The sequence below is a fragment of the Acomys russatus genome, chromosome 7 (genome assembly GCF_903995435.1).
Source record: "Acomys russatus chromosome 7, mAcoRus1.1, whole genome shotgun sequence".
NCBI classification, from domain to species: Eukaryota; Metazoa; Chordata; class Mammalia; order Rodentia; family Muridae; genus Acomys; species Acomys russatus.
The window spans coordinates 61,656,021-61,679,004 of NC_067143.1; the positions used below are offsets into that span (position 1 = coordinate 61,656,021).

At 52.0% G+C, this 22,984-nt stretch overlaps 1 protein-coding gene across 1 annotated transcript in view; it reads left to right on the top strand.

Moving 5' to 3' along the window:
* Positions 1–250: 250 nt before the first annotated feature.
* The window catches only part of Mical2 (microtubule associated monooxygenase, calponin and LIM domain containing 2), a 224,421-nt gene continuing 201,687 nt past the window's right edge, over positions 251–22,984 (top strand). The window contains exons 1-2 of the mRNA XM_051149233.1: positions 251–695; positions 10,315–10,422. The gene's annotated coding sequence lies outside the window, so the exon portion shown is untranslated. The remainder of the gene's footprint in view (positions 696–10,314; positions 10,423–22,984) is intronic.

Below are 22,984 nucleotides of genomic sequence, written 5' to 3' on the forward strand. Positions count from 1 at the left end.
ATTGGTCTGTGTCACCACTCCCTTTCCCACAGCTTTAGCCAAGGCAAGGCCAATTCAAGGGAGAACTCAAGCAAGGAAGCGTGCACGCAGCCAAGCAAGGAATGAGGGCCCAAGAGGGCCAGGTAGTCCTAGAAGTCTTTCGCTGCTCCCTTCAGTCCAAAAGCGGACAGTAAGGCTGGCTTTCCAGCTGCCTAGGCCAAGCATCGCGAGGCCCCGCCCTTCCTTCTCCCTCGACACCAGAACACCAAGGCCGGGTGTTCACCTCGCAGCAGCCCAGGGCTGCGTCTTCGACCTGTGGCCAGCGTGGGAGCGGCTGCCTGCTCGCGGGACAGGGCAGGGCTTCAGCCCACGTGCGTCCTAGGTTGCAGTGGTGACAGCCGTCCCCAGCCGGGTACTGACTAGGAGGGCGCAAGGGTGGATTCCGCGCTGCGTGACCATTGGCCCTGCGTCTCAGACCTGGGGCGGAGCCTCGCCATTGAAGGCCCTGTTATTGGTGAGCTTCATATGTGGGCGTGCCCCAACCGGGTCCTCCGCAGCTCTCAGAACCGCAGGCAACCCGGCCGGCTCAACCTGCGCCGGGCCGCCTCGCTCGCTTCGGGCTCGGCAGGCGGCCCGCGGGGTCCCGGATCTCTGCGCCCTCAGCCAGAGGCCTAGGCAGGAGCTGACCTGAGACCCGGAGGCCGACGAGACCTTCGGTAAGACGTAGTGGGAGTGGGCTCCAGGGTGCGCGGGAGCGGGTGGGGACCGTGCCAGTCCTGGCTGGACTCTGCGCCCTGCTGGGTCAGGTGCGGCTGCTGCGTCGGCGATCTCAGACCCACCTGCGGGCCGCGCCTTGGACTCTCCACCAATCAAAACTGCCAGTCTAACCCCAGAAAACCCAACACATCAGCACAGAGTGGGCGCCCTTCGGCATCAGGGTCGCCTGTCATCGCTCAGGGGAACGTCCCCAAACTTTGCTCCACGCGATCTGGGCTCCCGTACCTTTCCCATCCTCTCTTTGAGCGTCTTGCTTATTTTTATTTTATTATTATTTTTTCATGACTCCCTTCTTCTTCTCCTCCCTCTTTGATAACAGGAAGTTAAGTTGGGACAAATGTCAGTGGCCGGCGGCGGGCTAGGACCCGGGCTATTTGCTTGGCCCGTGGCTACTCCTCGAGGGGCCAGGCTGCTGTTCCCTCAGTATCCTGAGATCCCTGGCAGCTTGTGCTCTTCCCTGCCCAGGAGCACCCCCACCTGGCGTCCTGCCCTGTTACTGGCTGACTGGTCATGGTCCGTCCGGGGTCTCCCTTGCAGCCTCTGGCCCGCTGCAGCTGTCTGGAGAGGGCGGGGTTAACTTATCCCAGGCCAGCCTCAGTCTCAGCCTCACCCTCACCGGCGGAGTTGGGAAGGGCCCTGTACTGGACCGGGAAGAGGCGTGTTGAAACCAGAGTGCTCTCGTGTCTCCTTCCACATTGTTTATTCTGGGCCTGGGTTTCTAAAGCGGAAAGAGCTTTCGTTTGGAAGGCCTCTCGCTGCCCACTATGTCTTAAGTGGTTTAGTGGGAGGATAAAGTCGGTAGCCAGTCCCCTTATGGGCATATCCGGAGGGGGAAAAAAAGCCAGAGGCTAGTTAGCCTTCCGCACTCACCTCCCTGAGTTCTCTGGCACCTGTGTCCTATGTATGCCAGTCACCTCCTAGGGGGCAGTGGACTTTACAAGTGGACCACCAGGACAGCCCCTGTTCATGTCTCAGGGATTTCAAAAGCAACCAGTGCTGCTTTCTTCCGGTACAGGGAAAGGGCACAGGTTGGGTCCCGGTGGTTACTCTCCAAAAAGCCTGAGTTGTGTCCTCTCTGTTTTAGGGACCAGGAAAAGCGGCCCTGGCTCTGTGCCTACTTCCTACCAGTTTGCCCTGTGGAAAGGGGCTCTGTGTGCATGTGTCTGGAGCCCCCCCCCCCTCCCCCAGTCGTTGAGAGAGTCTGGGAATCGCAGGGGTTTTTGAACACAACACACAATGAGATGCACCTGTCTTCCACTGTGTGGTCCAACGGAGGGGGAAGGGGCGTGTGATAGGGAGGGACTGACTGCCTTGCTGCTTTGGGGGAAAGCCCCCTCCCGTTGGCCTTACCTCTGCAGGCCTAGCTTTTCCGGTAGTCTAGAACTGAGTCCACCGAAGTAACTTTGACCCTTAGGAACTCCAGGCTCATTCTTTCTGCAGCGGGGGTGGGGTGGGGGGGGGTGGGGCAGGCTTTGGAACATAGGTCTTTGTTTGCTGAGTGACTGAAACCCACAGTTTGAACAGCCCCCGTTTCTAGGAGCTTCAGAGAGAAGCACCAATCTTTCCCTCCTGTGATACGGGGAGGTGAGGGAACTGTGTCTGTTCTCTCCTGGGTTTGCTTTTACAGCTGTGGGCCTGACCCTGCTTACTCCCCATGGCTGAAAGGTAGAGGGTCTGCCTTCCTGGTGGAGGACTTGGCTGGGCTGGAGGGGGCAGAACACACCTAAAGCAAGTCTGCAGAGTGCTAACAATGTCCGTCCTTTAAAGAGCCTGGAAGAGGATGCTGCATTCTGGGACTTACTATTCTTTACTTCAGGAGCACCCCACAGTAGCCCTCTGTAGTAGTTGGGGCTATGCCCATTTTACAGATGTGAGAACTGAGACTCAGATTGCTACTGGCCCCACCAGACTGCTAGAATCTCATGATCCCAGCTTCCAGCTGTTGGAGAAGGGAATTAAACACCTCAGGGAACAGAAAAATATTGGGTGCCCTCTGGTCTCCAGGGGCTCAGTACAGGACAGGAGAGGGAGTCTTCTTGTCCCACTGTGAAATGGCACCTAATCCCCAGCAGAAATGGCACCACCCCATGTGAGGACATGTCTCCCTGGGGCATCAACTGCCGTACAGAGCAGTCTCCTGTCAAAAAATACTGCAAGGAACGCCAAAGCAGAGAACCTAGGGTTTAAGGCCAGTCTGGGCTATATAGTGAGTCTGAGGATAGCCTGAAATACACAGCAAGACCTTGTCTCAGCAATAACAATGAATAGCGGGTATGTGGTAATCCCAGCCGTGGGGAGGCAGAAGCAGGAGGATTGCTGAAAGTTTGAGGCTACTCTGGTCTATATGATGAGTTCTAGGTCAGCCACGACTGCCTCAGAAAACAAAACAACAACCCCAAACCAGCTGGGCAGTGGTGGCACATGCCTTTAATGCCAGCACTTGAGAGGTAGAGGCAGGTGGGTCTCTGATTTTGAGGCCAGCCTAGTCTATGGAGCAAGTACCAAGACACAGCCAGAGCTACACAGGGGAACCCTGTCTTAATCCCACCAAAACAACAAACAAACAAGTGTGTGTGTGTGTGTGTGTGTATGATTTTTTTTTCAGACAAAATAGGATGGTGTAATAAGCTCTGCCTGCACTTACTCCAGCTATGAAAAAGATGCTGCATTATGCTAATTTATGACTTCTTACTTTTCTTGCAGTTCTTTTTTATTTTAAACTTCCATATTTGTGTGTGTGTGCGCGCGTGTGTGTGTGCGCGCGCGCACGTGTGTGTGTGTGTATGTGTGTGTGTGTGTGTGTGTGTGTGTGTGTGTGTGTGTGTGTGTACACATGTACGGGCATGTGTGCCACAGTTCCTGTGCAGAGGTCGGAGGACAATTTTGGGGACTTGGTTCTCTCCTTCAACGATGTGGGTCCCCGAGATTGAACTCAGGCCATCGGATTTGGCAGCAAGCACCTTTACCTGCCGAGCCATCTTGCTGTCCTCCTGGGTTTTTCTTTCTGAAGTACTTTAAGGCTGGTTTCTGAAGCCATTGTTTATGTCATTTTCCTTCTACACAGTCCAGTGCATGTCACTTAAAAAGAGCATTCCCTTGTATAACTATGGTCATTATTGCACAGGACAGAGACCGCTCTAATCTTACGGTGTCACCTGTCCACTTGAGATAGGCACACAGGCCAGCTTGTCAGGAATGACGTCTCCAGCTGTCTGTTGGAGTGACATCCACATGCTGCATTTGGTCACCAGCGTCTTGCTGCCTGTTGTGAACTGGAGAAAGTCCCTTCTTCTCTATGAGCAAGTATCCTCTGTTTCAAGGGCTCATCTCTCTGGGGAGCACAGCAAGCCCCTGGAGACTGGCGTCCACTCCAGTCCCTCTCAGAGCCTCAGGAACAAAGCCCGTATACAGGGACACACAGCAGAGACTCGGTGAGCAGCTGCTCGGTGGCACAGCAGCAGCCACTCAAGGGGCTGAGTGAGGGGACTGTCAGGGGCTCGTGTGACTATGGTGTGTGCATGCTTGGAAGGATGACTTGCTTGTGCACGTGCGGCTGTTAGGACAGTGAGCGTCAGTCCGTAAGCAGCCTGAAATAACAGGAGAACTATTTACAACGCTTGCCCTCTTCGCTTCGGTCTGTGGTGTGCGGCCCAGATGGCCACGTGTGTGCCCTCAGCAGCAGCTGGCCTTGCACGTCACACGTGGCCGACAGTGGCTGACGTCATTCTGCCCAGGCTTTGAGTTCAGCTCCGTCTAGACCAAGTTGTGACTCTGACACTAGGCTAGGTGGAGAATGGGTTCATCTCCCACCACCCCCCTTCCTCTGAGCAACACCTTTCTTCCCAGACAAAGCCCTCTGTGCCACAGACTTAAGAATTTTGCTTTCATTTTCTCCTTCTTCTTCTTCTTCTTCTTCTTCTTCTTCTTCTTCTTCTTCTTCCTCCTCCTCCTCCTCCTCCTCCTCCTCCTCCTCCTCCTCCTCCTCCTCCTTCTCCTCCTCTTCCTCCTCTTCTACGTTTTCTGAGAAAGGGTCTTCTGCAGCTCAGGCTGGACTTGAACTCACTATGTAGTTGACAATCACCTCAAACTCCTGATCCCCGCTGCCTCTACTTCCCTAGTGCTGGGATGGCAAATGTGAACCACTACAAACAGCTCACCTTTTATTTTATTTCATTTTTAAGCAAACATAACGACATTTTAATGCTCCTTATGGGTCAACATTTGAGTTGATAGTTCTTTCTTTGTTGTTTACATTTTAGGGTCTTTGGTTGGTTGGTTTTGATACTTGGAGACCAAAGCCTGAGCTTTCTCATGCATGTTAGTTAAGCATCCAACCACCGAGGCACATCCCCTGCCCTCTTTCATGTGTTGAATCTTGAGCGAGGGTCTTATTGAGTTGCCCAGGGAGGCTTTGGAGCCCAGGTAGGCTTTGGACTTAAGCTCTTCCTGTCTTAGCCTCCCAGAGAGCTGGGGTTGTAGGCAGTTACCACAGGCATGACATTACTCTTTAAATTCTTCGCTCCCCCAAGTTTTTATAGTAAAAATGTTTTTATGATAGGAAATCCATATTATATTCTTTCTAGAAACCAGGCCCCCAACTACTTGTGCACCTGTAGACTGACAGGCTTGAACACCTGCAGACAGGCTTGAACACCTGCAGACAGGCTTGAACTTGTCACTGGTTGCAGCTGTGTGTACTGACACTACCTCAGAGTTACTGGGGTTTTGAGATTTTCTCTGATCCCAATATTGTTTGTATATTAGGTTCATTTTGTTTTTCTGAAGGCTGAGCCACTAGAGATGGCAAAAGAGCAGGCAGGCCCAAGCTCCCAGCTCTACTGGCTTGAGCTTCCTCTTGGGAAAATCTTGAAGGGCAAACACCTGTACATTTCATTCTAGGGTACCCTGCCCCTCCCCACACTGGATTCTCATTTCTTCTGGGCACCTGCTCCAGGTGTACAGCATATGTCTGGTCCCTGATGATAAGGCACCCTTTCTAGAAGACTGACCACGATTTTCTGGTGGCCGACATTAACACTGGCCAGAGTGATCATGGCAGGGCTCCTGTGGTCATAAACTGTAGCTGTAGGATCGAGTCTGCCATGAGCATGATTTTGGGGTGCTCCTTTCTCTGTCATATCTTGAAGAGTCATCATGCCCCAAGTACACAGCACACAGTCTCTTGTAGTGCCAGGTGTGGCTTGGTTTCTCCTTTTCTCTTGCTGTCCCTGTGTGCACATCTAAATATTGCTGTAGTCATCGTGGGGAAGCTGTGCAGGTCGCCGTGTCCATATAGTTAATACTGTGTCATATTGGAAAGTTTAGGTTTGTTTCGGTTTTGCAGGGCCTTATTATGTAGACCAGGCTGGCCTTATTCACAGGCATCTGCCTGACTCTGCTTTCCAAGTGCTGGGATTAAAGGCCTTTGCTACCACCCCAGGCTTGTTTTTGTTTTACAGACAAGGTCTTATGTAGCCCAGGTTGGCCGCAAACTTGTCATGGATGTGAGAATGGACTTGAGTTTATGATTTCCTTGCTTCCACGTAATCTCCAAGTGCTGGGGTTGTAGGTATGCACCATGGCCGTTCTAATAAAGGATTGTCCCTGCGTAGGGGCAAGCACGGTCCCAACAGAGCTACAGCCCCGGCCTCTTAGTATGCCTTTTGTGGTCTAATGTGTCTACCCAGGATATTGTATTCCTACCTTCTCAGATCTCCACCTCCTGTGGCTTCCTGGGCACTCGTGGTTCTAGCATTCCTCCTGTGGCTTGCCTACACTTCTTCCAGGGCATAGAAATGCTACAGCAGAACCTTTCCTGGGAACAGGGCATGTCTAGTGCTCATGTCCTCCTGGCTGGCTGCAGGAGCCAACCAGCAGGGAGCTAGCCAGTCGTTGCTGGCCCCTGTGCTGCTAGAGAGCCACACGTTAGTGGAACATTCTCAGGCCCAAGTTTCGGACACACCCAGCCTGGAAGCTCAGCACGAGCCAGAGACAGGAACGGGTGTCTAGAACACTCTGTCCTGGCCTTACCATGGTCATATCAATGTGCTGAGCTGCAAGGACCGTTTCTTTGCTCACAGACTTAAAGCTGGCCTTCGCCTCTCTTCTGAGCACTGCCTGGATCTAGGTCTCAGGGTTGCTGGGAGCAGGGAGCATGAGGAGCAGGGGACCAGGAGGAGGAGGACGTGGATGGAGAGGCTTTCCTCAGGTCTCTTAGTCACTGAAAAGAGCTGCTTCCGGGAGTAGAGTAGGCCCAGGTCTGTGGGGGATCTAGCTGCTCACTGGGTGTCTACTCATCCTAAGGTGCCATGTGCTGTGTTCATGGAGGTGATGGCTCTACACGTGTGGGCCATTGGACCTTTCACATTTGGATGCACAGGTGGTAATGGACAAGAGTTTCTTCCTGAAGGAAGTGGATGTCTGACAACCAAGTGAAAGGGCAAACAGTGAAGGGTGTACACTCGACCACATGCGGATGGATGCATGGTACTTGCCCATTCACACATGGATACACAGTACTCTCCCTACACACACACACACACACACACACACACACAGAGCACTTTCCCCAACATACATGTATAGATGCATGGTTCTCACTCCACACACAAGGATGTGTGGTAGTCACCATCACAGACATACACTGCATACACACACCAACACGTGGTAAAACACTCACCCCGTACAAAAGGAGCTAGTGAAAACCCAAGCTGCATTTCTCCCTTAGCCTCTATCCTGGGCTGCTGTGGGCACATCCTTTTGCCCGTCACTGGCTCTGCTTTTCCTACTGTCTGCTAGGAAGTGACCTGAACGGGAAGACACAGGCTCCACAGGACTTCAGAGACGCTGCAATGAGTTGGCCAAAATACAACTATTGCTTCCTCCATATGTTCTGCCACCTCTCCCCATCAGAATGCCCCCCCTGCCCCCGCCCATGTTAGATTTGGAGGATTTGGAACATCTAGGTACTGAGGATAAACATCAGGAGCAAGCATTCTACGCAAGTGGCAGAGGCAAAAACAAGCAAGCAGACAAAGCATGCTAAGACAGATGTGGGTTCGAGTCCTACCCATGTGGCCTTGGAAAGTTTATGAGCCCTACCATTCATCCTGTAAAGAAGGGGCAGTTACGTCTGTCTTGAGATTGTAATTTTATCTTGAGACTGACGTGGAGGTAAAATATTTACAGAGTGCCCCACATAGGCATGCGTTCCAATACCTCCCTTTTTTTCTACTTTTAAAGAGTGGCCAGTTCCCATAATGAACATTTATGAACAGGCTCCTCCAGAAGCACCCCCCCCCCCCCCGCTCTGGGTCACAAGCTTTGGTTGCCTGTAGAACTCAGCCAGTTCTCCATTTCCTCCCAAACTGAGCGCCTCCTGTCTGTCTGCCTTCTCCCCCACCCCACCCCCACTCTTGTGGCACGCCCCCTCCATCCCACCGAGCTTCTCAGCACTGCATCCTTCTCTGCCCTCCTCCTCCTCTTCCATCTCCTCCTCCTCCTCCTCACTTCCTTCCCTTCTTCCCTGGCAAGCAGTAGCTTCCTGGAGAGGGCTCCGTTTGGGTTGCTCCCTGGGGTGTTTATGCTGCCTCTCTTCAAGAGCTCATCGCAGATGTGTGTTTATTGCTGAAACCTCATCTTCAGCCAGAGAGAAGAGCAGGGTTTTTTCCCCCTCTCTTTTAGATCTCTAATTGAGATGGCTGTACAATGCAGCGTTGATTGCCTCTGAGTCTAATTCTTCATTTCTCTTCCGCTCTGCCCGTTATGAAACCCTGCCGATGCAGGCGGAGAGGCCTTATATGTCCCCATTTTGAGCAGCACTTAAATTTAGCCTCCAGTTGTAGTCACTTAGAAAGGTAGACCAGGGGAGTGAAGGCAACCAATAGTTTGTCTCCTATCCTGGCTCAGACAGATGGTGTGAATGAGAGGAGCATTTTTTTTTGTAGCCATAGCAACGGCAGCCCTCCCTCACTCCCCTGCCCCTTCCTCTTACCACCTGCAGCACTGAGCAGGCACTCTCAGGCTGCCTTGAGCTGAGCTGGCAGCTTGGGATTTTATCTTTCCCTTTGGACCCTGGGTGGGGCTTGAGGTGCTCAGGGAAAGGGAACTGGGGTGGCTTTGTATGATCCTGACCTCTGTGTCAGAGGAGGAAGAGAGAGCATGAGTCACGGAGTCTGGCACATCAGGTTGGAAGGGCCCTCTGATGACATGGTCATAAAGTTCTCACCCCTGCCTTGAGTTTGTGTGTGTAGAATAAAAGGTACAGACAAATGTGTGTTTGTTTGTTTGTTTATTCAAGGCAGGGCCTTATATGTAGCATTGATTGGCCTTCGCTTGCAATTCCTCTTCCTCAGCCTCCTGACTGCTGCGGTTTCAGGCATTCACCAAGCTCTAGCCTTCCTTAAGGAAAGATAGTGTATTGTAGGGTTGGCTAGCCTTGGCCTCAAGATCCGTATAAGAACACATCTCCAGAACCTTGGGCACAGGATTTCCACCATTGTCTTCTTGGTCTCTGATACAGACCCAGGTTTTACTTTGTGTTTGTTTGGCTGGTTGAGACATGATTTCACTCTGTAGCCCCTGCTGTCCTGGGATTCACTGTTATAGACCAGGACTGTCTTGAACTCACAGACATCCACCAGCCCGTGCCTCCCAAGTGCTGGGGTTAAAGACGTGTGCCACTGCACCCAGCTCACAAACCCAGATTTTAACTGGGAAGGCCAACTGTCCATAGAGATTTGCCTCTAGTTGGCCATTGGCTGAATCTTGAGAGAATGCACCAATGTGAGCCAGCTGGGAGTCATGGCAAAGGACTGCAGAAAGCCTATAAATAGATGCTGGGATGGCTACCACCAGCTGTAGGGCCAGGCTTGTTAGTGCCCAGTGCAGCGTGCAGCTGTTGTGCTGGGGCCCAGATCTGATTGCTCTCCACTGCCTGGAGTGAGGTATGCAGGACCAGCTTCTTGCTGCTGCCTGCACACCAGGATTGCATATAGAGTGCTCCTGGTGGGGACCAGCCGGGGGACTTCTTGGAGGAGAGGGGGTAGGGCCAGCTTATTGGTCACAAACACCTTGGAGGCTGAGGTAGGATGCCCTCCACAGAAATGGGTAGAGGCAAGAGCACACAGAAGTGCAGATGCATGACAATGGTGAGAGCAAACCCAACAGGCAGCGGGAAGCCACTGGACAAGACTGAGGCACCTAATCCTCAGGCCAGGTAAGTTGAGGAAGCCAGCACCACCCACCCAGAACTGAATGCCAACTAGATGGCTAGTGTTTGTCTACGCCGAGAGGTGCCCTAGAAAGTGGGGCAGAGCAGTGAAGGCAAGGCCACAAGGCAGGTTTGCACTGTGTCCTGGCTCTTGTCTTGTAACGTCCTTTGTGGTTGCAGGATCTGTGTGTGCAACCTGGACTTTCCATTCCCAAGGGCAGCTTGGACCCATTAGGGAACTCCCCAGCTAGGGCCGTAGCTCGTGGCGGAGTCATCCTTTCCTGCAGCTTGTATTACATAGAAAACAAAATAATCGCCTGCTTACATCCTTCTTTCCCTTCTTCCAGGTCACTTTTAGAGGGAGAAAATGCAGACATAGAGGCTACTGACCCCAGAAACGGATCAGGATCAGGAGGTCCTGCTTGCCCGTGGTGAGTCAAAGCAGCTAAGCTGGGGTGGGTTGGAGCCTGTGGAGGGTACCTTCCTCCAAGGGAACAGCTTGTGCTACAGAAAGACTTGTTCCTGTAGAGCTCAGGAGCTCACAGAGCCCAGCATCCCATCTGAATGCTGCCAATTCTCTCGCTTTTGTGACCTCACAGCCACGTGTCTCCCTTCCTGCCCGCCCAACACTCACCATCTGTCCTGGCCAGGAAAAGAGGTGAAGACTGAACCCAACCTCCACCTGTGGTTGGCGTTAACCTGGCAGGTGGGCAGCGTGGCAACGTGCTGTGTTTACAGCTTTGACATTTGAGCGGGGGCTGCTGGCACCTGTCTCTCACATATGTCCTGGGGACATCCTGGGTTTATGTCATGGAGTAAATTGCTCCTGCAAGCTGCAAGCTGGAAGGGTTGAGTTCTCATGGGAGCTGTTGAGGGGGCTGGAGCATGGTAGGGAATACCTACCTCTCTCTTCTCTTCCTCCTTTCTTACTTCCTCTGCCTCTTCTTCATCCTCCTCCTCCTCCCTCTCCATTTCTCTCCTCTCCTCATCCTTCTTTCCTTCTCCCTCCCAATTCCACTTTCTTTCTTAGGATCAGGTGTCCCAGTGGGAGCCCAGGTTGACTCTTCCATGACCAACTGGTCACTCAGAACATTGATCTGTCATTCAAGCCCTCTGATGTACTGTCTATTGGAGGCAGGTTGTCACATGTTGAATTGGATTTGGTCAGGGTTAGTGACACAACTTACCCTTACAGAATGCATGTGAGGGTTAACAAGGGCAACAGGATCAGCAGTACCCATTGCACAAGCGGGGGGTCACAAGTCTGCCCACCCCTGAGTCGGCCCAAGAAGTCTTGAAGCACATATGGGTTCAGAGTTCCTCTTGCCCTCAAACCTCCCATTTGTACTGTTCCCGAAGTAACATTTGTGCTTAAGAGTAGCCTTTTAAAGAGAGGTTCAGTTGGGGTGCCATCGTAGGCAATGACGAGAATTGGGGCTTGCCTTCTTGGTGAGACCAGTCCCTCACTGGACTCACAACTGTAGGGTGAGGAGAGTCCCCGATCCACTGGGTACTTCTGTCACTTAGATGCTTATTACTCTACTAGGCATTAGACAAACGTCTTTATATTATTCCTGAATTTTGCTTGCTTACTTGTTTGCTTGCTTGTTTTTTTTTTTTTTTTTTGAGAGTGAGAATCTCATTCTGTAGTGCAGGCTGGCCTGGAACTCAAACTCTCTGTAGTACAAACCCCTCAAACTCACTCACCGTGCAGACTTGTTTGGCCTTCATCCTCCTGCTCAGCCTCTTGCGTGGTGAGACGCCACCACCATACTTTGCCCATTTCAGATTCCTTTTGTGTGCATATAAAAAGAGGCTAAAAATGGTCGCAGCCTTGCTGAACCTTTTCCACATTCGGGAGCCAGGTCTTTGGCTTCTCACATCCCTGCTACAGTCACCATTAACTGTTGACCTGACCCAGCCTAGAGTCACCTGACAACGCTCTCAGTTGAGTAATTGCCTTCATCAGGTTGGTCTGAGGGCATGTCTGTAAAAGATTGTCTTCATTGTGAATTGAACAATCGTGTCAGCTAGTTTTTTATTTTATGTTTTGTTTTGTGTTTTGAGACAGGGTTTCTCGGTGAAGCCTTGGCTGTCCTGGACTCACTTTGTAGACCAGGCTGGCCTCAAACCCACAGTGATCGCCTGCCTCTGCCACCCAAGTGCTGAGATTAAAGACATGCGCCACCATGCCCGGCTAGTTTTTTAAAATGACATTTTACTTATTTATTTCTGCATATGTGTGTAGGTGAGAGGCCAGCCTGCGAGAGTCGGTACTCTCTCGCTCTCCCATGTGGGGCCTAGGGATTAAACTCGGGTTGTCAGGCTTGGTAGCAGGTGCCTTTACCCTGGGAGCCCTCTCACGGTTACCCATTCTGGTTAAACTTGGACTTTGTCTTATTTTTCTTGAGACAAGGTCCCAATATCTAGGCTGGCCTGTTTGGAACTAGCAGTCCTGAGTGCTAGGATGCAGGCATGCACCGCCATCTTAAACGCCGACTTGTTCCATTCCAGGCAGCCTTGATCTGTGGACCATATCAGATTTGGCATGCCATGACCACAGCATCACCTGGGGCACTGCCACGCGGGGCGGTGCCTGCAGTGCCAGAGAGCACCCTTTAGGGGACCTCCTACTTCAGCCAGCTTGCTTTGAGAACACAGAGCCCAAATGCCCCGTTGGCTCCATCCTTTTCCTTCCCTGACCTATGACAAGATACCTCCCAGCAGCCAGATGCGATTTGACCCTTCTGCGCTCTCCACCTGCTTTGACATTGTATACCCGAGTTCCCATAGGGCCCCAGGACCACTTCAGGTCTGGGCTGCCTCTCAGATACAAAGGTCACTAAGCCACTGGGCCCTTCCTCTGCAGATGTGTGCAATACTCTAGGCTAGAGCTCTTTTGGCCTGGAGGACTTGAAGTCATTAAAAGTGTTTAGACATCCCTTAAAAACACAACAGGGCTGGGGAGAGAGCTCGGCCCAGTCGTAGTGCCTCCCTAGCATGTACAAGGTCCCAACACTGAGCAACTGAAAACAATAACTGATGGTAAGAAAAACACATAAAACTAAACCAAGCCTCCATCTCATCTGATGCCGCCCGTCACCTCAGGGTAGGCTCATGTGTACGCCTTCTCTGCCTCACTCCCTCTTCTCAGTCTGGAGGCTGGAATCCCATTTCGGAGACTCGTGAGTCATTTGCTTCCTGAGCCTAGGTCCTGGAGGGATCCTTTCCCTCCCCCAGATGTTAGGAAGCACAGTTATCCTCAAATCTCCTGTACCAGCTTCCCCTTCTCTGGCCCACAAAGTTCACAGGAAATGGTTGTTTTTCCTCCACACTTCCTGTGTCCTGGTTCCTGCTGTGGGAACTAGGGAATTAGGCTAATCCTGTAACCACGGGAGCTGCCTCCCTCTTTTGGAAGATGAAGGTCTCTGAGAGACTAGGTGGCCCTGGTCAATAGCACTGGGGCCAGCCACCCCCGCAGGACTGCCAGCTTCTCAGGCCAGCTGCACTCATGGCAGCAGGTGGCTTAAGGCTTCTACCCTGAGGCAGCCTTTTGCCTCAGTCCTTGTCACATGTGAGCTCTGTATCTCACAGGCTTTCCACCTGAAGACAAGTCCCCCCCCCCCCCCCCCGCCCCGACCTAATGTAAGTCCATCTTATACAAGCCTATATAAGCCTTGTGGGGTCATCTGTCAATTACATATGGGAGTGGGCTGAACTTTGGCTTGCAGATGCACAAAGAATATTGTTAGGAGGCAGCTCAAAACAACACACTTATTTCATTAGCACTTGAGCCAGGGACCAAGAGAAAAGAAATGTCTTTGCTGGGGCTTCCAGGGTTTTGGATTTGAGAATTCTGTGAGTGTACTTCCCATTTAAAAAAAAAAAAAAAAAAAAAAAAAGGGTCTCAGGTAATCTGGGAGTCTGATTGGCTAACTGGAGTTGGTGAGGCCATGTGGAAAGAGTGTGGCCTACAAGTCTGAGTCAGGCCTCTGTTGACTCCAGCTCTCCTGGGCCTCAGCTGCCCAAGTGGACAGCAATTGCTCTAGCCTTCTGACCTGGCAGAGGCAGGCAGGAAGACCATTCCGTCAGCCCAGAGCCCACACACAGCATCTTCAAGACATGGCCTCTTCCATCCCACCTGACTTTGATCTCCCTGAAGAGCAGAGGTAAATTGAAAGTAGGTTTTGGTGCTTCATGCTTGTAATCCCAGCACTTGAGGTAGGAGGGACCCTGGGAATTCAAGTGGAGCTTGGGCTACAGAGTAAGTTCCAGCCCAGCCTGGGCCACACTGTGAGATCCTGTCTGAAGAAGAAAAAGAAAAGTCACTGGAGTTACTGCCAGTCTCTGTACCGTGGGTTGGCTGAGAGCTGGCGCTTAGCAAGCCGAGGCCCCGGTGTGTTGGTTTCTGATGTGCATCACCTCCATCTCCACCCTGGTGGTCCCTCTGTTAGGCTCTCGTGTCTGAAGGCATCAGCACTTAGAATCCCTGGTTGACCAGAAAGAGCCAGAGACGCTTAACTTTTCCAGACCTGTGGTGCTTTGCAAACCATCTGGTGGGCCCCATCCAGGAGCCTTTGAAGACCCAGGTCCACAGCTGCCTGTTCAGATAAGCAAGCAGCAGCCAAGGCTGCGAGGAGAGATGCAGGCTGTGGGAGAGGCCAGGCCAGGCCAGGCCAGGGAGAGGCTTGGCTACATTGGGGAGTGAATTGAGAAACGTTTATGGAGTACCTACTGGGTGCCTGTTTCCCTGTGCTGTGAGGACATTGGAATTCATCAGGCTTGGCAGCTTCTCCCAGAGTGCCTACAAGTGCCAGGAAAACAAGGCACACATTTGTGTAAACAAGCATGGCCGCAGCAGGGCATTGACTCAGCTCAGCCACCGGGAAGTTCATGACTAGTCCAGATGACAGAGGGGAAGGCCTCAAGCGTGAGGAATGTTTTCTGTGGACTGAGGAGACCTGGAAAGTTTCCTGGGAGAGGAGAAGACGGCGGTAGTGTTTGATGTGGATCTTGAGGGGTAGGCGAAGTGCAGATGGCGAGTGGGAGGAAGCAGGGAGCGTTTCTCCCTCTGTGCATGCTGGAGGAAGCAGAGGGAGCTGGTAGGAAGGTAGGAAGAAGTGGAACAGAGATTCTGAGTGGGAGAGTGATGCTGGACATATGTGGAGGGTCTTCTACTTAAGACGGGCAGGGTACCCAGCGGCCCCCAGGCCCAGGAAAGTAAGCCAGACAAGGTTTCGTTCCCATCTATTCCAATCTAGGCCGCTCCATAGCGCTGGGGAGCAAGAGGGCAGGAGGCACGCTTGCCACACTTCTACATCCTCCTCTGGGATGGTTTCTCCTGTGGCATTTTCACTTTGTTTGGTTTTAGACAAGTTGCTTATGCTAAGCCTGGTGTTGAACTTGGCTATGCAGCCGACGATAACCCTTGAGCACTTGACCTCCTGCCTCTGCCTTCTGAGTGCTTGGATTACGGCACCTACTGTGGTACCTGACTTTATACAGCTGCTTCATACAAGCTAGGCAAGTACTCTACCAGCTGGGCTCCATGCCCAGCCCTCCCGGATTCTAAGGTCTACTCAGTTTTTCTGTGGGCATTTACAAGATGGCCCTGTTCCTTTAGAACAAGCCAGTCACTGCTCTAAGCTCTGGGTTTACAACAGGAGGGGAGTGGGGGGGGATAAAAACTAAGACAAAACAGGATGCCCACCTCCTAGCTCTTGGATGGGGGGGGGTGTGCTGGAGGCAATGAAAGCAGGAAAGGAAAAGGGTATGCTGGTGGTGTCTCCAGCAGACACTCCTTAGCCCACTGGGGTCTTCGGCTCTAGGCAGTATGGAACCAGAAGCAGAGGGGTGCCAAGAAAAAGCCAGGTGTGGTGTGCATGCCTGTAGTACCAGCACCTGAGAGAATTGTAGATCACCCTGGGTTACAGACAACAACAATAACAATAATTATTATTAAAGCACATGAGCCATGCATGGTACACAGATTAGGGGGCTGAGGCAGGAGGATTATAGCAATTTCAAGACCAGTCTGGACCATATCTAGATTTGGGCTATATCTAAATTTAATTTGTCCAAAGACTTAAGGTGAAAAGTTATGAATAGGATATCTCTACTCATCCCAGGAGGCCTTGGGACGTCATCTCAGATTGGCCACACCCCTGATGCATCATATTCTTTCCTAGAGAGGCCGGGGAGGAGGGTAGACCACCTGCACACCTTCATATAGTCTTGCTTTCAGCTTTCTGTCCTTTGCTCTCTGGCCCTGTCACTCTCAAACCAAGCTCTTGGCCTAAGCTGATTGTTGGCCACTCCCATTTCCCTTCTGTGGTCTGAGGTCAGGGCTGGAACTAGGCATTTAGGGCCCAGTGAGGAGTTGAGACAGTGGGGCCTGGAGATAGTTTTGAGGAACCTTGCAGTTGGAAGGGGAGGGGGCAGGAAGGGGCCCAGGCTTCATGGAGGTGGGGGGGGGGGGGAGGGACAGTGTGAGGGTGAGGCCCAGAACCTACCCAGGGCCAGAGGATGCTGGGAGCTAAAGCAGAGACAGTGGGTAACAATGCGGTTAGCTAAAATGTGGCTACGCCAACGCTTACATGGGTGCCACGGCCCAGGGGCCCTCAGCAGGAAAGTTCAGCTCAATGAAAGTGTCCTGAAGAGCTACCTGCTGTGAGAAGAGCCCACCCTGCTGGGAAGGACTCCAAGCCTCCAGCTTTGCTTGAATCAGCAACCCCTTCTACTCCCTGGCAGCCCCGAATGCTGGGGGTTGCGGCTTCTTAAAGGCATGTGCAACCTTTTAGATTCTCGGCTTGGGCTAGGACGCATGCCTGGCAGGTCAGCAGAGCATCCTGGAAGCTCAAACACCCCTGCCACAGGGAAGAAAAGCCATTGGGCTTTGACGTGCCAAAGCCTCTGAACGCCCTCCGTAATTTACTGAAGGGGCAGGTGCTGGAGGGCCTCAAGGTGGCCGAGGTCTCAGTAGAATTGTTCCCAGCAGAAACTGTTCTCTCCCACAGCCATCCCAGGTGGATACCCCTCCCCCTCAGCTTCCACGCTGGCCTGCCTTGCTAGCATTCACAGCCCTACCACCTGCAGTGTCCCTGTTTCAGCTTTTAGCATTGGCTCTGCAACACTTCCCTTCTCCACCCTCTTCCCAGGCTTGGCTCCAGCACTGCCTACTTTAGAAAGGCTCTTCACACTCCTCTCCACCCATTCTCCATCTGCCTCCATGGCAGGAGCCAGCAGTCCCCGGTTCAGAACTTAGCAGCTTCCGGAGTGGAGCATTCTTTCCCCCGGGATGTGTTTTCAGCATCCGCCATATCCCAGGCTCCCGAGCAGAGGCTGGGACTCTAGTGGAGTGTGCCTGGCCAGGGCTCATGTTTTAGCTCTGCTCCTGCTAAGGTATGTGACTTTGTAGAGATGCTATAGGGTGTGTGTGTTTGTTTGTTTCCATGTCCTCATGTGACGCTCATATGGTACCTGATCACACATTGGACGCATTGGATAAAATAACCTGTGAACACTGCTGTGTGCCCAGTTCCAGTCTCACTGGAAAGGGCTGACACATGGCATCTTAGTTGCTAGGGTTTTCATATAAGATGTCTCCCACTGGGCTTGTGTGTTTGAACATTTGGTACCCAGACAGTGGCTCTGTTCTGAGAGGTTGGACAACCATTTGGATAGGAGGTCTAGCTGGTGCACCTCATAGGCAGTAGAGACTGGGATTGAGGGCTCTAGACCAAACCCACTTCTGTTTCTTGATCTGCCAAGACGTAATAAGCTACGTACCAACCTCCTGCCACCACGGATGGAATCCCAGCTGTTGTGCTTCCCCCACCACGATGGACTGTCGTCCTTTAAAGCGCGAGCCACGGTAAATCCTTCTCTCCTTCTGTTGCTTCTGTCACGAGTCTGGCCACAGTGGGGAGAAGAGCAGCCAAGCGTTATTTGTTGCTCCAGCTTTATAAGTAGATGCCATCCCCCTGCAAAGGGCAGTGCCAGACCCAGAGCTGATGTCACTGACTTAGGGCCTCACCGTGGGCACCTTTCTTTCTGTTCTCTCTGCCTCCTGAGCCCCAGCCCTCACGTCCCGTCCCTGCTTCTTCCTCCAATACCAGGCAGTGCTACATCCTGTCACCATTTCTCACTAGCCAGCAGGAGTGAACCAAATCTGGCCATGAGGAATGGTGAGCCAGTTTCTTTGTCTGAGTGGCAGAGGGAAAAAAGAAAAAAAAAAAAGAATGGGAGCGCTTACCTGGGGAATCCCTATAATAGAGGCTGTGGGCTGTGCATGTTCTCTGGGGGTGGGCCAGTGATGACACCCAGGCTTGAGTTACAGTGTAGACCCTGCCCAGTGCCTTTTACCTCTTACCACCGCTATAGTCAGGAGGATTTTCCTATCATTCCAGAAGGTGGGCTCCAGTTTCCTTCGCCAGCAAATGTTGGACCCGCCAACCTCTACCTCTGGCTATGTCCCTTTCTGTGTCAGGCTGTGTTTGTGTCTGATCAGGCCTTCCTCTACTGGTTGTCTGGGTTACCCCTGAACACTGCGCTGCTATAGGAGAGGTAGGGGCTAGTATGTTTTGGTTCTTTGTTTTTGCTGTCAGATCAGAGATTTTTATTATTTTTGGCAACCTTAAAAACTCACCTGAAGGTAGAATTTCCTTAGAGAGAGTTAAGAGAGTGTACTGGAAGGCTTGGGTCAATGTACCTAAAAATAGAAAAACAGATTATCTTTGGGTGCTGGCCTGGAAGGTAATGAGACAGTGAGACCAAGCAAAAGATAATGTTATTGGGCTCAGGACGTTGAGCCAGGCACCACAGTTTCTACCTGTTAAGTCAGACTCTCCTGGGACACATAGCAAAGAACAAAAACATCTCCCCAACTCCCCATGGGATTCCGGCAGGTGTGCCTGATCCTGTGGTTTCCTGACACTTACACGGGGTGCTTGGGGATCACAAATCTTCCTGCGTATGTGCAAGTGTGTGTGTGTGTGTGTGTGTGTGTGTGTGTGTGTCTGATTGTGTATGCCTATGTGTGGAGGCTAGAAATCTTGGGGTCATTTCTCAGGAGCCATCCACGCTGTCTTTTGAGGCATGATCTCTTACCAGCCTGGAGTAAGTGAGGCTGATCGGGCCGTGAGGCCAAGCATCTGCCCGTCTCTGCTCCCAGAATACTGCAATTACACGTTCGCGCCTCTGTGTATGGTTTTGCATACGGGTGACACAGATCAAACTCAGGCCCTCGCGCTTTGGGCAAACACTGGTGCTACTGAACTGTCTCATGAGCTCCCAAAGTTAAAAGTTCTTAGGCAGAGAGAATTGTGCTGAAGCACACTTGGGGCAACTGAAGCTGCCTCTCCTGTTTGCCGTCAGGCAGCACCTTCCTTTGGAAGAGTGCCACTGCCTGTGACAGCTGGTCAGGGGAGAGAGAGGGCAGCGAAACAAGTGTCCTTTGGCCACTCTGGGCTCAGGGATCACTGTCAGCAGAAATGATCCATGAGACGAGACCCCAGGCCGGGGAATCAGAATGAAGACAAGACTTGGGGAGGCAGAGGCGTGAGCCAGGTGATTGGTGAGTTTGGCTACTGATCTCTGTGAGCCTCAATCCCCTTATCTGAAAAGGGGGACCAAATGATCACCCGGCTCTCAGGGTGATGGTGTAGGTTGGGTTAAGACCCTACAAATGGGGCAGGAACACTACCAAGACAATTTCCTTTCCCTTCCTCCCTTCTTTTCTCCTTCAAAGCGCTATATTAAATAGCTATTTAAATTTTGAATTCACTTTGAATTCACCCTAGCTTCCTTCTATCTTTCTCTCCTTCTGCTTTTCAAATACTTCTGGCAAAGTCTCAGGCCAGTTTGTTGCCAGGGACTGCAGGGCCAGGCTGTTCTGTCTTGGTTCTAGCAGCTTCTGTGTCCTGAGAATACTGATCCAGGGGCTCTCAGTGGCCTCCCCTCCCTGCTGCTTACAGACACTTTGCTGCCCCTTGTTCGCTTTGCCCTGGCTGCCTGGGTCTTGCCGAGGGCAAGGGTGGACAGCTAGCTCTCCTTCCTGGGCAGATTCGGCGGTGATAAAGCAGCCATCTGTTCACGGCTGTTATTCATCAGGATTGTCTGCTTAAGGAACAGGAGCTTATGTAAAAAGAGAGTATGTCGGACGGATGGTGCCAGGGGCGCTCTGAAGAGTCCGGCCCCAAGAGGAGAACATCTGACTGCCAGCCTTCCTGGGCCCTAGTCCTCTTTTCTAGCAGTCTGTAGGTGGCTCTCAGCTTATCCGCCCCAAGCCTAAGGGGTAACTTGACCTAGGGGACCAGACCTTTCCTGAGGCTTCTCAGGGCAGACTGTGTACACACTCATCCTACATCTCGGGCCGAGGAGGGATGGGAGGTGGGGTGGAGTCTGTTGTAAGAAGATAAGGAAAGAATACGAAGTCAGTCTTACCTCGTGCTTGGTGACAGTTACTATTCTAAGGCTCTTGCTTGCGTAACTCTTTTTGTCTATAAAGCTGACCCTATTTTATGTGCCACGAAACTGAAGCATGGGGATAAACAGTTTGTCCAAGGATGCTTCCTCCTCCTCCTCCTCCTGCTCTTGGAAGAATTACATCAGAGGGCTCCAGATGTGTCCCTTGCCACCTGCTCTATTGAGGCAATAACAACTATGCCACTTCCAAGCACATGCTGAGAGCTAGTGCTGGGCTAAGTACTCCATCATATTATCTCATTTAATCTTCAAACTGTCCTTGTGAAGTGGGTTCCAAAATTAGGTCAATTTACATTTCTTTTTTTTTTCTTTCTTTCTCTCTCTCTCTTTTTTTTTTTTTTTGAGACAGGGACTCATGGATCCCAGGGCTAGCCTCAAACTTACTATCTAGCTGAAGATGACCTTGAACTTCTGAGCCTTCTTCCTCTACCTCCCAAGTCCTGGAGTTACAGGCATGTGCCACTATGTCTGTTTTATGTGGTGCTGGGGTGTGTCAGGGGAGCACACTACTCACTAAGATACATTCTCAGCCCCCTAGTGCCAGTTTTAGATCAGAAATGGAAGCTCAGAGGCAGTTCCCCCCCCCCCCCCCCCCAGAGTCACTAACTAGACTAAAGTAAAGGAACCAGACTGCAAACCCCGAGGCATTGACTGGGAAACCCGGTGAGTGAAGACATTTATTTCTCTTGTTCGGGTTAGAAATTCCTGGCTGCTTGAGGTAAATCCCAGACTTACCTCAGACTCTGAGCCTTTGTCCGACCTCAGTCCGGCCGGCTGGGGTATGGAGACCTCGTTCTCCCCATGTTGTTTGAAGTTTGAACCTGCCTTGACGTTTCTAACTAAACTCACACCGAGTGGCTCCTGAGCCAGCCCATGAAATGGTGCATCCTGGTTCTAGACTCACTCATCCCCTGCCCCCTTTTCTTTATGGTACTGGGGACTGAACCTAGACCTTGCACATGCCAAGCGAGCAGCTCTCCGACCGAGCCACACCCCAGCCTTTATTCAACAAGTATTTCCAGAGTGCTCGGGACATTCCAGGCCTAATCTAAGTTTATGGAGTGCTCAGGGAAGACCCTGACTCTATGCAGTTAGACACTGAGAACACGAAAGAGAGGGGGACACCCCTGAGTTCGTTTCCCTTGGGCTTGTCAAGCTCTTGGGGTCCATGAGGATACATGTGCCACCAAACCAGGTCCACGGGGACTGGAAACCTCCTGCTCCTTAGATTTTTGCCTGGCGTGATGTCAAGTTCCCGGGAGACGGCATTTGTTCATCCTGACTGTTCACAAAGGGGAGCTTTGTGTCCGGAACAAGTACGGGCCTGGACTTAGGCTGCTCCACCATGGATCCTAGGATTGCTGTGGTTAGCGCCCGTTGGGACTTTGCTTTAATCACGTGACATAGCTCTGGCTCTTTCCAGGGCGGGTGGGAGGATTCGCTGAGGCAGAGCGTACCTAGCCAGCGCAAAGCCTGTTCCGCAGGTAATTCCATGCAGAGTCTAATAACCAGCCATGTGTGTCTCTAAAGACAGGGTCTAAGAGCAGCTAGGAGGCACGCTGTTGAGGGAGTCGCTGGTTTTGTTAAGCCCTTTATTGTGTAGGTAGAGACACCGAGGCCCCTGGTGGCAATGGATTCTGGGACCTTCTGGTCAGGTATGATATGTAGAGCATGTTGGCTGTTGGCTGAGTGGCTGGATCACAGTGTACCAGGCCTCTGTGAGTCTGACAGATGTTGCCATGGTGACCCAGCCATGTTCCTCCCCATGCCACTGTGAAGGCGGCCCAAGCAGACCCTCAAGGAGCCCCTCATCTCCCAGCTGTTCCTCATAGATCTCATGAGCTCCAGGGAGCAGGATGAGATACCAGGCTTCTTAAACTCGGGGTACACTAGCAGTAGACTTCCAAATTCAGAATGCCTTAACTCTCCTACCCACTCACTGTTCCTGGAGGCTTTCCTTGAGAAGCAGGTCAGTCACGTTGAGGCCTCTGGCTGTTCTGACTCTGGCATGAGGCATCAGTGCCTAACCTACCGCTCAGGCAGATAGAATGCAGCCAAGGCAGGCTAGCCTGTTCATCTGTTGGCACAGGCCCTGACGGCTGCAGCTTGGTAATGGGGACGATGATTGGCAAGGCGTTAACTTCTGATCAGGTGACTGCTCTCAGAACTTGCCGGCCTCATGGGGTGTGCCAGCCACCACAGCTGCACCAGGCCTTCATGTTCAGGACACCTCAGCTTGGATGGAAGGACTCTGAGAGTAGAGCACGTCAGCCTCGGTTCAATCCCTTCCCATGTTGTAGGGCCAAGGCAAAAGCATGTCTGGTCCTGCCAGTGCTGACTCCATGTGTGTCCACTACCCAATAAATAGTGAATTTCTTCCCATGAGTGGTGTGAGCCATTGGGCAGGGGATCCTTCCTCCAAGGATTCTAAACATGACTGTTTATGTGCTAGAAAGAACACCCATGTATGAGAGATGAGAAAGGGAGGCAGGGAAGAAAGGGAGGGCAGGAGAGGCTTCTCCAAAGCATGGA